The sequence below is a fragment of the Magnolia sinica genome, chromosome 13 (assembly GCF_029962835.1).
Source record: "Magnolia sinica isolate HGM2019 chromosome 13, MsV1, whole genome shotgun sequence".
Lineage (NCBI taxonomy): Eukaryota > Viridiplantae > Streptophyta > Magnoliopsida > Magnoliales > Magnoliaceae > Magnolia > Magnolia sinica.
In genome coordinates this window covers 27609767-27624426 of record NC_080585.1, presented here as the reverse complement: position 1 = coordinate 27624426, position 14660 = coordinate 27609767, and the positions used below count along the sequence as shown (strand labels likewise).

Genomic DNA, 14660 nt, shown 5'->3' with positions numbered 1-14660 from the left:
ACCTCGACTAATCGAGCCGAGGCCTCGACTGGTTGAGGAACCCCCTCGACCGGTCGAGCCATCTTCTCGATTGGTCGAGTGGCCCGGACACCAAAAAACATGTGCTCGCTGGACTTTGAGTCGAGCAGCTCCCTCGACCGATTGAGCCTGACCCTCGACCGGTTGAGCAACCCAAAAAAGTCAGATTTAAGGCATCTGACAATAGCACTGGCGCAGGAACTAACTGTTCCAAGCCTGTCTGTGGGATCCCATTTGAATTGCCACTTTCCCTATCGTGAACGTTGAAGCCACATTTGTCTAAGAGTCCTACATAGTCCAACATCTGGATTGTTGATCGGCCAGGCCAGGCCCAACATATCATAGGATGGGATTGGGCTGGAGTATCAGGCTTGAGGGCCAAGCTCAAGCTTAAAATTTAGGCTCGTTTTTGAATGGGTTGGTTTTAGACCATCCACGACAGCCCTCAGCCCAGTGTTACATATAATATATAGAAATCATCATTTATTCTTCATGTTACCGCTCCACTCGCTGAAGTAGAGCGAGTCGCGGAAAATTTCATGGCCAATCTGGACTAAAGAAGGCCCAATCAAGGCAGAAGTGACCCGGACCATCATAACCTTAAAACCTGCATATCTCACAAACCAGAATGAGTTATTCTACGCCGGGTTGCCCATGCCGAATTTGGAAGATTCCATCGGATCGATTGTCGAAAATCCATTTTATTTCCGTTTTTACTATTTATAGTAAGTTTTAATTAGATCATAACTTTTGATCCATTGAGTTTTAGAAGTCGTGCCCAACATGAAAAGGGCTTAGAAAAATTAGGGGAATAATGTGGTCAGGCCAAATTGAACACTTACTATTTTTGGCCGAAAACCATGAAGTCTAGTGGAAATTATGGGTCTGTAAATATATTTATGTTAAGTCACAATTTTAGGGAGTTTTAAGTTATAGTTTGATTCTGAAACTTCTTCCAAGGATTGATATCAATATTTAAGGGAGTGTGAACTCGTTTTTATTATCAATCAATTTATTTTTGATTTTATTAGAATTTATTTCTGTTTTCTATCTCTCCTCGTGTATAGACCTGTGAGAGTTGTGTTCATGTCATGTTGACATAGGGCTGGGCAAGCTCTGTTGAACCCTAGCTCACATTGTTCAAGATACACTTGAGCCTGTGATAGGCCACAATGGTCGAGCCGAGTCCAGCCCAAAATGAAATGATTATCCTGGGCCAGAGCCTGAGGGTTGATGAGGTTAGAGCCTATCTTGGCCCAGGCTCTTGACGAGCCAAAATAATCCATCTAAGCCCCGCCTGAAATGTTTATACTACATTTGTGCCCGAGGGTTAGGCATAAGACAAGACAAAACAGTCCAGCCAAGCCCGGCCTGAAATGTTTTTTAAAGCCCAAGCGCAAGGGTTGATCGGTTAGAGGGAGAGGGAGAGATGGGAGTGTGAGTGACACAGGACGCAGATTAGCTACTGAGCTAGGCAGTAGTAAGTCTCCTACTGAAGTATCGTCACCACGATCTGTGGGCCCCCCATGATGTATGTGTTGTATCCACATGGCCCATCCATTTGGAGAGATCATTTTAGAGAATGATACAAAGAACTAGTCAGATGCAAAGCTCAAGTGGACCCCACCATGGAAAACAATGAGAATTGAATGCCTAACATTAAAAAATTCTTTGAGCCACGGAAGTTTACGATCAAGCTGATTTTTGTGTTTTTCCAGATTTCATGTCTATGTCAACGTATAAACAGGTTGGATCTCAAATAACCATTATGGTGGACCCTAAGAAGATTTCAACAGTGGGCGTCACTGTCCGCACTTTTTTCTGTGGTGGGGTCCACTTGAACTTTGGATCTACCTCGTCCCTAAAATAATCTCTCCAAATGAATGGATGGTGTAAATACAACACATAAATCATGGTGGCACCCACCTATCGTGGTGACGTAACTTCCTTAGCGAGACTCACTACTGTCGGGTTCAGTAGCTAATCCGCCTCCCCACGTAAAACCCCTCTTGCAACCTCTTTGTTTGTTGTTATTAAGATCCACATGAGATATGACCCACACGTTCAAAACCTATCACATGAATTATACGGTACACCCACCGACATCTTTGCACACCATATACAGTTTTTCAATTCTGACAAGCACGAGCCATGGTCAGTAATCCAGACCAATGGCTGGTTTCCTATAACAAGATAGACCATGCCCCAAAAATCTCCCAGATATGAATATTAGATAAAACCAATCATGGAACTTTCTACGTGGATCAATTTATTATTTTTCTTCTTATTTGTATAGTTTCCAGCCATAGATTAAAGGGTTAAGATTGTCCCATCGATGTAATTTTTAACTTATACTCCATCCACCCTCGAACACAACAGACCAATAGTTTTGATCGCCTAAACATGGCCCCACTTGTTGGAAATGAAACCTGAATATACATATATCATGAAATCCTTTAACATAAAATTTCTCTAATTCCCTTTTGACAACCTTTGTTGTGGACCAACCTGTAATGTGTAAAAAAATGGACCATCAAATAAATAAATAAATACATGTAGCATGTCCTCAATAATTCAAAATGGCCCCAACAATGTTAGTCCACCTGTCACCGCTAATATTTTAAAAAGACAAAGGCAACGACAAGATCCAGGTGCGTCTAGTGACACTTGTCACTGAATGATTTCTGCAATTTTGGGACAAACCGTTCCTTCACGCCATTCAATGAAGTTTCGATCCTTGGACACCTGGAGAAAACAAAGGAAGGATAGCATGGGAAACATAGCTGAGAACGGATTAAGTGTTTACCCACCGTTGAGCCCACCTTGATATGTGTCTTGTTTTGAAGATCATTTTAAGTTAACAGTCTAAAAACTGAAGCAGATCCAAATCTCTAGTGACCACACTATAGGAAATAGTTGTCATTGAATAGTAGGTCTGGCCCTAAAATCAAAGGCCCAGTTAAGTGATGCAGTGGGCCTGGCCCTAACAATTAGACCTGCCTAATAATCCGGTTGGGTCATGCTAATTTTGATGTATGCGTCTTAGAAAGAATGAATAGTAAGTCTTGCTCACCAACATGTGTGTAGATTTTTATTTTTATTTTTTGAATATAGTCTATTATCATGCAAGATTCTCTATATCTGGGGCTATGTTTTGATGATCCAAATCATTCATTTTATGGACCGCAGCACCGACGGAGAAAGTTACTGTTAGATGATTAAGAGAAAAGAAATACAGCAAGGATCGCATTTAGAATGGTTCAATGCCGAAGGGTAAGTATCTTCCAACACTGGATATTTTGAGGAAATCCCCATCTGTAGCGGAACCATCATGTAAACTGCTGCGATGACTAAAAATGGACCCCACGTGTCAGCAATCCCCTACTGAAAATGTTATACAGGTCTTAATTCAATGAGGACCTCATTTGAGCGGGACATGTCTAGAAATCCTAGAAGACAACACGTGTCAAAGATTCGGGTCATTGATAAGTAAGCAGTAGGAGTTGAAGTTAGATCAACCGGTCAGATTTTTTAAAAAATTTTTATTTTTCAATTAGGTAATTCATTACAGCACAAATGAACATTGATCTGGACCGTTGAAATGGCGATCCCTAGTTTGAATGCAGCATGGCCAGAAAATCACAATGGTTGGACTATCCAAGCCAGCCAATCAATGACCTACGAAGGACAATTGAAACGAAAATTATCAGAGGTAAGAATTCAATGGGCAAAATCAAATGAACGACGCATGTAGGGTGGATGAATTGGACCCTCCTTGTTAAATGCTCACAGAGAGCGAGAATGGTGGGACCCACCTGTGGTGGGATTATTCTATGTCGGGAAAGAAATCGGATTGCGTAGTTCGGCCCACTGTGAATATATGTGGTCTATCCACACCGTCCATCCATTTTTCCTGCTAATTTTAGGGAAAGGACTACACAGAAAACTGTGGGACACCGGTATTAGGGGAAGCGGATTGGCTGGTGTACCTCGCGCCAGCCTATATAGCTGCTGTATTGACATCAGTAGGTTATGTGGATCTGATCATGAGGTATGTGTTATATCCAAACCGTACATCCATTTGGCGAGCTCGTCTTAAGCTTAAAACAAAAAATAAGACAGATCTAACTATCAAGTGGACCACACTGCAAAAACCAGTGGAGGATTGAACGTCTACCATTGAGACCATTTTTGGGTCACTGAAGTTTTGGACCAATATGAAATTCGTTTTTTCTCTTCATTCAGATATTGTTGACCTTATGAAAAGATTGGATGTAAAATAAACGTTATGGTGGGCCCTACAAATTTTTTAACGGTGAAAATCATTATCTCGGCTGCTATTTATGGTGTGGTCCAGATGATTTTTGGATATGATTTAGTTTTTTGGATAATGCTCTAAAATGATCTCTAAAACTAGATGAACCGTATAGATATAATAAATACATCACTGTGGGAGCATGTAACTTTGATCTACTTTGAACCGTTCGTACAACTCGGAGCTGGAGGAGCGTCAGCGCTCGTCATCGCACGACACGGTACCTACAGCAGCCATATCGCTGGTGCGAGGTACACCAGCCAATCCGCTTCCGGTATTAGGTAGCATAGGCGGTAAGAATGTTATTAGTGTGGTGACTGGCTATGGTATGTGCATGACGTCCTCTCCGACCATCAGGTGAACCCTCATGCGATCCCAAATCTTAGGTAGACCAAAGTTTAAGATGGGCCACACCACATGAAAGAATTGAGAGGGAATGCCCACTCGTTAAAATCTTACATACTTTTTCTGTGGCCCATTGTGATATGCACGTACCATCCAATCCATTCATCAGACATGCTCCACCTCAACCAAGGAACATCCTGAAATTTATGACATTTTAAAACTTATGTGCCTCTAAGAAGCTTTCAACCGTAGTCATTCAATCCCTGCTACTTTCTGTGTTGAGGTCCACTTGAGATTCAGATGTACCTCATTTTTAGGCTCATGCTCTTAGAATAATCTGTAAAAATTGATGGACAGTGTTGATCTAAAACAAAAAAATCATTGTGGGGGTGCAGAGAAGTTCCGTACCTCAAAAGTCATTTTCTGTAGCATCTAATCTATTTGGGAGAGAGAAATCTCCATGTCTTGTTAGCTGGAGTCATCGGCGTTGATGTGGACCGATGAGAACTGACGGTACTGAATTTTCTAGTGCCTTCAACATAAACGATCCGCATCTGTGTTGAAGGCGAAGGGAATTCGAACTTCTGTTGCCCCACCATTGGTAAACACCATCCATCCATTGCTGATCACACCTGCTCACAAAACACGTAGATTTCTCTCCCCTAATTGGTTGCATACTACAAAACACAACTTTTAATCGTATGGAACTTATGTGCCATTTGTCCATATGATCATTTTAGAGTATGAGCTGAAAAACAAAACACATCCAAAGTTCAAATGGACTACACCACGTAAACCAGTGGGGAGTAAACAAGTTACCATTGAAACCTTCTTGGGGAGGTTTATTTGTCATCTAAACTAATTCATAATGTCACGTAGACCTGGATGAAGGGACAACATAAATATCAGGTTGATGAGATCCTTCTGTGGCCTTAAGAATTTTTCAGAAGTAGGCCTAAATTCCTATTGTTTCCTGTGGTGTGGTTTACTTCAACCTTGAATCACTACGCCAAAGTGGCCATTTTAAGACGTATTTTTGCGACGAACTTTGTCCGTCGCAAAAATCTCTTGGTTTAACGACGGATTTAATCCGTCGCTAATGAAAAAAGGTCCGTCGCTAAGCTTGTCTTTCTTGAATATCGGTAGGCCTAACGTCGCGAAATTTAGCGACGGACCAAAATCCGTCGCTAAAATCCGATTTACGACGTATTTACGGCAAAGTTTGTCCGTCGTAACTAGGCGACGGATGAAATCCGTCGCAAATTTTGATTTGGCGACGGCAAACGAACAGTAGCAAATTCCCACCGAAATTAGCAAATGGCGGGCTTTTCAGTTGATTTCGCGACGGATCAGGTCCGTCGTAAAAGGACTTTTGCCTAAACATTAATTTTTTTTTTTTCATTTTCTTTAGAATATGGTGGAAAATTAAGTTTTTTGTAGTCTAATAATTGTTTTTTAATATAATTTCAGTGGTTTAATTGTACATATTTGTATGTAAGATTATTTTTTAACAATTGATTGAATGCAAAAAGAAAATTTATTTATTTTTATATCAAATGAGTGGAATTTTTATTTTTATTTTTTTATTTAAAACTAATATTTAAATGATTTGCAATATCACATGAAAAAGAATATTGAGAAGTTTAAAAAATTTAACAATGTTTGAGAAAAAAAATTAGATTTTGAAAAAATAAAAATCGTGATTTAATAAAAATCTATTGTGGGAATAAAAAAGAATATTTAATAAAGTTGATAAATTTGAAAAAAAAAAATAGCATTTGATTTTGAGAAAAAATAATATCCTAAAAAAGAAAATTAAAAATATTTTAAAAAATGTGAAAATTTTCACAATGTTGAAAAATGAAAATATTTTTAAAAAGAAAATGAGAGTTTGAAATTTGAAAAAAAAAATAAATAAATTGTGAAGTTCAATTAAAATTGACAATTTCGAATAAAATGCTTTTAAAAAAATGGAGAAGTGAAAAAGAATTGAAAATTTTTAAAATAAAACGATATTAAAAAATCGATACTTTATCAAAAAACAAACATTTTGAAACGAAAAATAAATAAGTTGAAAAATTTTGTGATTTTGAAAAATAATTGAAAATGTTCAAAATTCGAAATTAAAAGAAAAAGTTATTTATAAAAACACTAAGATTTTGAAAAAATATATATAAATTTTTTTTAAAAATAAAAAGTTGAAAACAACATGATGCTTTTAAAGAAAAAAAAAATTGGCATTTTGGAATTTTTGGGAAAAAAATTAAAAATTGTGAAAATTTAAGATATTTTGAAAATAAAAATTCAGAATTTGTATTTTAATTTATTTTTTTGAAATATTTTATATTAAAAATGATATTTTGTTAAAAGTTTTCAAAGAAAAATTAAGAGTAAAAAAATATACATTTTGAAAAAAAATGTAATTTTTGAATGGAAATTGATATTTATCTGTGAAAAAAAATATTTTTTTAATAAATTATTAGGCACATCCACTAATTGAACATTTAACCATTTTTGGACAATCGAATTAGTCCAGATTGAAGAGTAAATAACTTCATATGTTTAAATCAAATTTCACTCAAATTGTTGATCAATCTTGTATTCCCAATACCTTTCTCACATGTAGCTAGCCTGATTGAGGCGAGTAACTAGTCAAATTGAGGATATTGATCAATAAAATAGAGTGAATGGACTATACATATAAAATGGGCTAAATGTTATTGTCAAAATTGTGACCCAATTTATTGACCTTGTGAGAACCTACGAATTGATGTAGATAAGTTTTGTGGGCCCCATCATGATGTGTGTCGAACATCAACACCGTGCATTTAATGTGTCCCCTTTAGGTTATGAGATATCTCAAAAGTCATCCGTAAACGAAACTCAGGTGGACCATACCATCTAAAACCACGTCAAGACATCATAAAAAATATAAAAGCACTTGGTGGGGCTCACATGAGTTTTGGATGCGGCTAAAACTTGGTCTGACCCCTCATCCAAGTGGGACACACATAATGAGTGGGTTGGATATGTGAATCACATTAAGGCAAGCCTAATATATGATTATGAATGTTTTAAGGAAACCCCTCTACATTTAGGTGAATTAGTCATTACCTTTACCAAAGTAAACTTTGTGGGGTCCACCGTTATTTATTTATTTTATCCATTCCGTTTATCCATGTTAACAAATAATTTGAGGTCTAAAGAATAAAAAGGAAGCATATCCAAAGCTCAAGTGAACCACACCACAGGAAATAGTGTGATTGAACCTCTACCATTGAAAAATTCTTGGAGGCCGTAGAAGTTTTGGATCAAGCTGATGTTTTTGTTTTCTCTTCATTCATATATATTTGATATTATGAATAGGTTGGATGGCAAATAAATTAACGTTAACGTTACTGTGGGCCCAAGGAAGGTATCAATGGTGGAAATCATTATTCCACATTATTTCGTGTGGCATGGTCCACTTGAGCTTTGGATTTACCGAAAATTTGGGATCAACCCACACCGTTCATCCATTTTTCGAGATCATTTCAGAGAATTATTCCAAAAATGAATCATTTCCAAAGATTAAATGGACCACACCACAAATACCAGCATGGATGGGAACGGATTGGCTACTCCCCTTAGTAGATGATCTGTATGACCCAACTAGTGAAGATATACAAGAAGGGTCATATGTAGAAATTGTATCAAGTAACCCACGTATTCAGAAGCGAAAAAGAAACTGATCAAGTTTCATATCAGGTTGAAATAAATTTAACTACTTTTACTATATTAGATTATTTTCCTTTTCATTTTTTCTAAATTCAGTAAAAACTTATGCATGTGTATAGTGTCATCTCTTTATTATGTATAGCAACATATTAAATGACTAATAATCTTAATTTTTTTTTAGGAATTATGTCATGTAAGGCCTTCTAGTTTTTCCCCAGGAAGCACCACAAAGATAAAAGTTTCAATTAGTCCAGTTGGAGAGATTACTGGAGATAACAAAAATCAATTCACCTCATTTCTAGAAAATGTGGTCAGGACTCATTGTCCAATTGCATACAAAGACTGGCGGCTTGTGCCAGATACCATCAAGGATAATGTTTGGTCAACTGTTTTGGTAAGCATTTAAATACATGAGTTTTACTTTCTAATGTTTATAATATAATTGTTGTTGACTAATTGCCCTATTTAATGAAATATGTAGGCCAAATATGATGTTGACGACAGTGACAGCTGTAAAACTGCCATAATTAAGCGTGCTAATGATATGTGGAAGGATTGGAAGAACCGATTACGAGGAACTGTCCTGGATATGTATGATAATGATGGAGACAGGAAAAAAAATTGCCCTAATGGCGTAAAGCTAGAAGATTGGGTCAAATTCGTTGATTACGAATCTACAGAAGAGACAAAGTCTCGTCGTGGAAAGGGAAAGGAATCCAGAAGCGAAATGAAGTTCCCTCACACGACTGTGCGACGAGGATCTGCTAGGACGACAGAATTGATTGTAAGTTTTTAATATAACTTTAATTTCTTTTAATCCAATTTAAGAATACAGAATAATTAATATGATTTCTCATTGTAAATTAAGCAACAAAAAAATCAAGATACTCAAATCACAAGAACTGAATTATTTCTGGCAACTCATACTAGATCCGATGGGTCTATCCCTTCACAGGAGCTGAGCATCACAACGAAAAAATAAAAGACAGTTGCCAATGACCCGGCTTGTATACATAATGATTTAAATCACGACCCGGTTGCACAGGTTTTTCATTTATTCTCTTCACTTTGACATACTTAGCTTTCTGAACATTTTTTGTTATAATATACATGCATTACTAATAATGGTTGATTATCATTTAGGTTTGTGGTCTTGATAAAAGAGGACGTGTAAGGGAGTTGAGTCATATTGCAAAAACTACCATTATTGCTTCAACCCTTTACATTAATGAAATTAGAGAAGGAAAGGGTGAAATTGCTGCGGTTAAAGCATCGATGATTGTATTAAAAGAGCAAATGGAAAACAAGATCGACGAGTGCAAGGACATGATATTAACCATTGGAGAACGTTTGCTTGAAGTTCAGAATCAAATAAATACTCCAGTTCAACCAATGCAATGCTCTCCAGGCACTATTGGTTCTCAGGTATTTTAACAATAAAAGAATAATGTACAGTTACTATTTTATCCATGAAAATAATAAAAATTATTTCTTATAGGCGTTTTTTCGATCTGGCGATACCTCAAGTCATTGTGATGAGTTAGCTCCACCTCCACCTCCACTTCTACGGGTGGAACAAATCTGTCATTTGACAGATATTTGTAGTCAAGTTGTTGCACGTGGGCGTCTGATTAGAGATAATGCAGGCATCCCTCCAGATTGCATCAAAGTTATATTGGATGTTGTTGAAGTTCCCAGTGTGAATGTGTTTGGTGACATTGAGAAGACATTAGCCAATTGCAACGTGGGTGATGTTCTCCTTTGGCCTAGAGTGCTAACGAAAACATAGATATTAAAGGAGTTTACTTAAACTTTTCCAAAGTTAAGAACATATTTTTGTAATTTGGTCAGGACATATGGATTGTGTTTGAGGTTATTTTGGATATTATTTGACTAAATCTTTATCTTGAATTATTTAGTAGTTTTGCTTGACTAATCTAGTGATTTGTTTCAGCTTTTCATCTTCTTATGCGTGACAGAAGGTACACATATTTCTATTATGATTTATTTTAATTTTTTCTTTGCTTATGCGTAAAATGTTCTGATTTAAATATTAAGAACTACGTAGTGGCTTGATCCCAATCTTCCAAACATTGGGTACGTAGGTAGCCATTCATACTAGACCGTATCGGTGCAGCCACAAATTATTATTTTTTTCCCTTCTCGTAGTGTGGATGCATTTTCTTTGGGACTACTTGGCAATAAGAGCGAGGTGGATGTAAGTTCTCGAAACCTTTAATTAATCTCAAATCATTTATATCTTTATCGCTTCATTTATATGCTGTCGTTAGGGTCAACTTGTAACTCCTCAGAACCCGCTTTGCCGTAAGACATTACGGTGCATAACGGTTCCCAGTAGGTTAAGTTGCAAATTATTATTAAGAGTTGGTTGGATATATTTTATTTTTTGTAAATGTTGTTAATAGTTTGATGGATGATGAATGTATTTGTGAATGTAAATGAAAAAAAAAACTTATTATATATATATATATATATATGTTATCAATGGAGGATGCCTTGTTTAGGGGGACATGAAATTTTGTAGCTTATGGTATGGTGCCCCAATATTGGTTGTATGTTACTAGTATGTAGTAGATAATACTAGGATCAATAGTAAACATTTTGTTTTGAGTGGAAGACCGAGTAAAAGAACTTGGAAGATGTACTTTTTATGCCTTTCAGCTTCAAACTGGATACCTTTTGGATAAACCAAACATCCATTCACCACTAGTTTTCCAACTTCAGATTCATACTTTGGAATTCAGATTTAACAAATACCAACCTGGCATGTTTTGGTAGGAAATGAATAGATATTTTAATGAACTATCATCCCTTTTTACTGCAATGAAAAGTCTTCAAGGGCTTAATTTTAATTGTTGCAATGGGTTGGTGGAGGTGATGATTAACGCAGATGCGAAGAAGGATGATGATTATCCTGTTCCAAGCCTAGAATGGCTAGTCCTTTGGCAACTCCCCCACTTAAATTGCATTCGGGTGGGCCGCGGATGCTTCAGAAACCTTCACACCATAAAGATTTTCTCGTGTTTCAAGTTGAAGAAAATTTATGGTTTACTACAACTTGAAAGTCTTGAAAAAATTGAGATAGAACAGGCCAATGAGCTAGAAGAAGTAATAGGTACGGCCACTGCTGATGTTGAAGTTGGAGATAAAGGGCTAATGCAACTCAAATATATATCACTCAGGAACCTTCCAGAACTAATGAACATCTGTAGTTATGCACTGCATTTTCCTTCCTTGGAGGTAATCGATGTGTTTCGTTACCCAAATTTGAAAAGGTTTCCTCTTTCGCTCCATAGCGCCCACAATTCTCTACCGCAGATACATGGTGATAAAGAATGGTGGGATAGTTTAGAGTGGGAAGAAGATAGCATCAAGTCCTATTTTCTTCCCCTTTTCCATGAAAGGAATTAGTGAGAGTCAATTGTCAAGGTAGAAATACTTTTTAATAGTTATTTCTTAGGATTGTTAGATTAATTTTATAAAGGATCCAGTCTGAATTTTTCTTAGATCAAGTGTGCTATGTATTTTTATCAGTTTTAATGTGTGCCATTGTACCACATGATATTAGACTAATTTCTTATGTTGGTGATTCTATGCTTGAGGTGTATTATAACTCTTGAGCATTGTTTATGCCTGTTTTGCCTGTACAAGTGAGCTAATGTACACGCCACCGCATATACCAGCGCAAGGAGCAAGTGCAACATTCAAGCCCACAAATAAGAAAATATGCCTCCATGTAGATTTCTTAGCCCAAGAATCAGGTCACTCTAATAGCCAAGTAGGCCTGATTTAACTGGAAAAAAAAAAGTGTCTATGTTCTGCACGGAGGGAAGCTATCTGCTGACACTGTTTTGGGGTTATATGTTTTCTACGAGCCTTGTAGTTCTGTGTTTTCTTTTTTGGTGGTAATTTTGTAAGGGCCGTTTTATAGATCCTCTTTGTTCAAATATATGATAGGCGAGGCATGCCCTTTTTGTGGTTGCCCCACGTAAAGAATGAGCAACTGCTCATTTTATTCAAATCATGCATTTAGTTTGGGTCCCACTTGATGAGTGGATTGGCCTGATGTGTTAGATATGGTGGGGCCAACTAGCTGGATAGGTTGGATGTCATACACTCACAACACGATGGCAATCATGCAGGACACTGGTGTTCAACAGGATATGTTAGATCTACTCAATTAAAAATGCTTTATTTGTGAAATTGATGTAGGGAAGGATTTGATGAGGTCGATCATGGTCTTCCTATGTCGATAAACACATTAAATTCACAAGGCACTCTTGAAACCATAAGAGAATTTTTTCGAATACATGAAAGAAATAATATAATTAAATATGAGAATTTTAATTGATAGATTCTTCTAAAATAAAAGAATTTAGTATACTTAAATAATCCTAAACAAAACCTAAAATGTAATCAAGAGTCCTAATCAAATGAGGAAACAAATTCTGAAAATCATGGAAAATTCTGCCTTCCGTTAATTTATCGTCCACCGGTCGAGTCAATCGGTAGAACGGGCTAAAAAATGTCTAGAGACTAAAATTAAAAATTTTGTGAATTTCGACCTGTCAAACCAATTGGTCTACTGGTTGAGCAGGTCCTTCGACCTGTCAACCAGATCTGTCAACCTATCGAAAACTGGCAAAAATTGTCTAGCAACCAATTTGATTTTTTCTGGCAGAATGTCAACCTGTTAACCTGATCAGTTGATTGGTCAAATTATGCTGAATTTTATTAATTTCTCTTTGGCCTTCTTTTGATCCATATATGCAGGCAAATTGCTTGATCCACATCCTATATCAGAAATAGAATGTGCTGAAAAAAGTGGCATGTTCATGCATACGAAGAAAGGAAGCATTAACAGGTATGCATGAGGAGTTGCAGAGCAATTGTGTAAGCGGAGTTATTTGATGCTCGGGCAGAGTATTACCCTTGGTATACATGCATCTATAACTTGTACACATAGCATATATAAGCTTTAATAAGCCCACATGTTGTGTACACAAAAATTTATGCCACACGTGCTAGCATGGCACGATAGATGCAAGATCCAATCCATCGATCAGAGAGGGGCACCACTATATTGATCCCTCGACCAAGAGTTAAGTTTTCCCACTGGTCAGGTGGTCCACAGTTTTCAAGACAAACGTGTACCTCTGTAAAATTTGGCTGAAGCTTCCTAATCCATCCACATTTTTTTTCAAATATTGGACCCACATGCTGATCAGACTAGATTTTATTTCAAAAATATATAAGGTCAGACCAACCTGAGGGATGGATTAGTTCTAGCGCCTATGTGCCACGTGGCACATGTGGAGCATGTGCACAAACTTTATTACACGCACATGTGCATTTAATGGATAGTCTTAATACGAATCAGCGGGACTGAGTCACTGACCCCGTCATACCGTTCTTGTTTTCAAACTAAAGACATGAAAAGTTAATTATGTTTTATTTTGGGTATTTTTATCCATTTATCTTTTTAAAAAATAATATTTAAATGCATTAAATATTATAAGTTTAATTGTAAAAAAAATATATCAATTCAGACAACCACATACTCATCCAGTCTTCCAATTGGCCCAGCCTGACTAGAAATTGAGTCGAGTTTTTTGAGTTTTTGAACTATATAGTCGAATCAACTTAGGGCTGAATGAGTCAATGGGAGTCACTAAATCTTTTAACCATGTCAGTGAATGGGTAAAAAAAAATTTAAAAAAAAATAAAAAAAATAAAAAATAAAAAATGAGGCAATTCAAAGCTATACAGAGCTAATATTTCGGGCTGGGCAAACGACAAAAGATGGTCAGCCCACCTATTTGGGCTGGGCCAGGTATGGGCCTGTTCTGAAGCAAATTGCTAAAAGATCCTGTCTATTAAGGCCATGCCGGAGCAGGCTTGTCCCTAAATTCAAAGGCTCAGTTAAGTGATGGGCTGGGCCTACCCAAATACTTTGGCCCAATTAATAATAAGATAGGGTCACGTTGTTCATGATGCATCCATCTTAGAAATAAGTAATAATAGGTTTTGTTCATCATCATGTATATAAATTTTTATTTTTATCTTTTGAATATGGTTCATTAATACACAAGATTCTTTACATCTGGGCATCGTGTTTTGATGATCCAAACCATTCATTTAGTGGGCTGCCACACAGATGGAGAAAGTTCCTAATAAATGATTAAAAAATACAGAAAATGTTCACATCAATGGAAGAAAGGTCCAATGCTGAGGGTTTAGCATC

General features: G+C 36.7%; 1 protein-coding gene across 1 annotated transcript in view; it reads left to right on the top strand.

Annotated features, from left to right (window-relative positions):
• The window catches only part of LOC131223359 (probable disease resistance protein At5g63020), a 76742-nt gene extending 64524 nt beyond the window's left edge, over positions 1-12218 (top strand). The window contains exon 3 of the mRNA XM_058218749.1: positions 11846-12218. The gene's annotated coding sequence lies outside the window, so the exon portion shown is untranslated. The remainder of the gene's footprint in view (positions 1-11845) is intronic.
• Positions 12219-14660: the final 2442 nt, after the last annotated feature.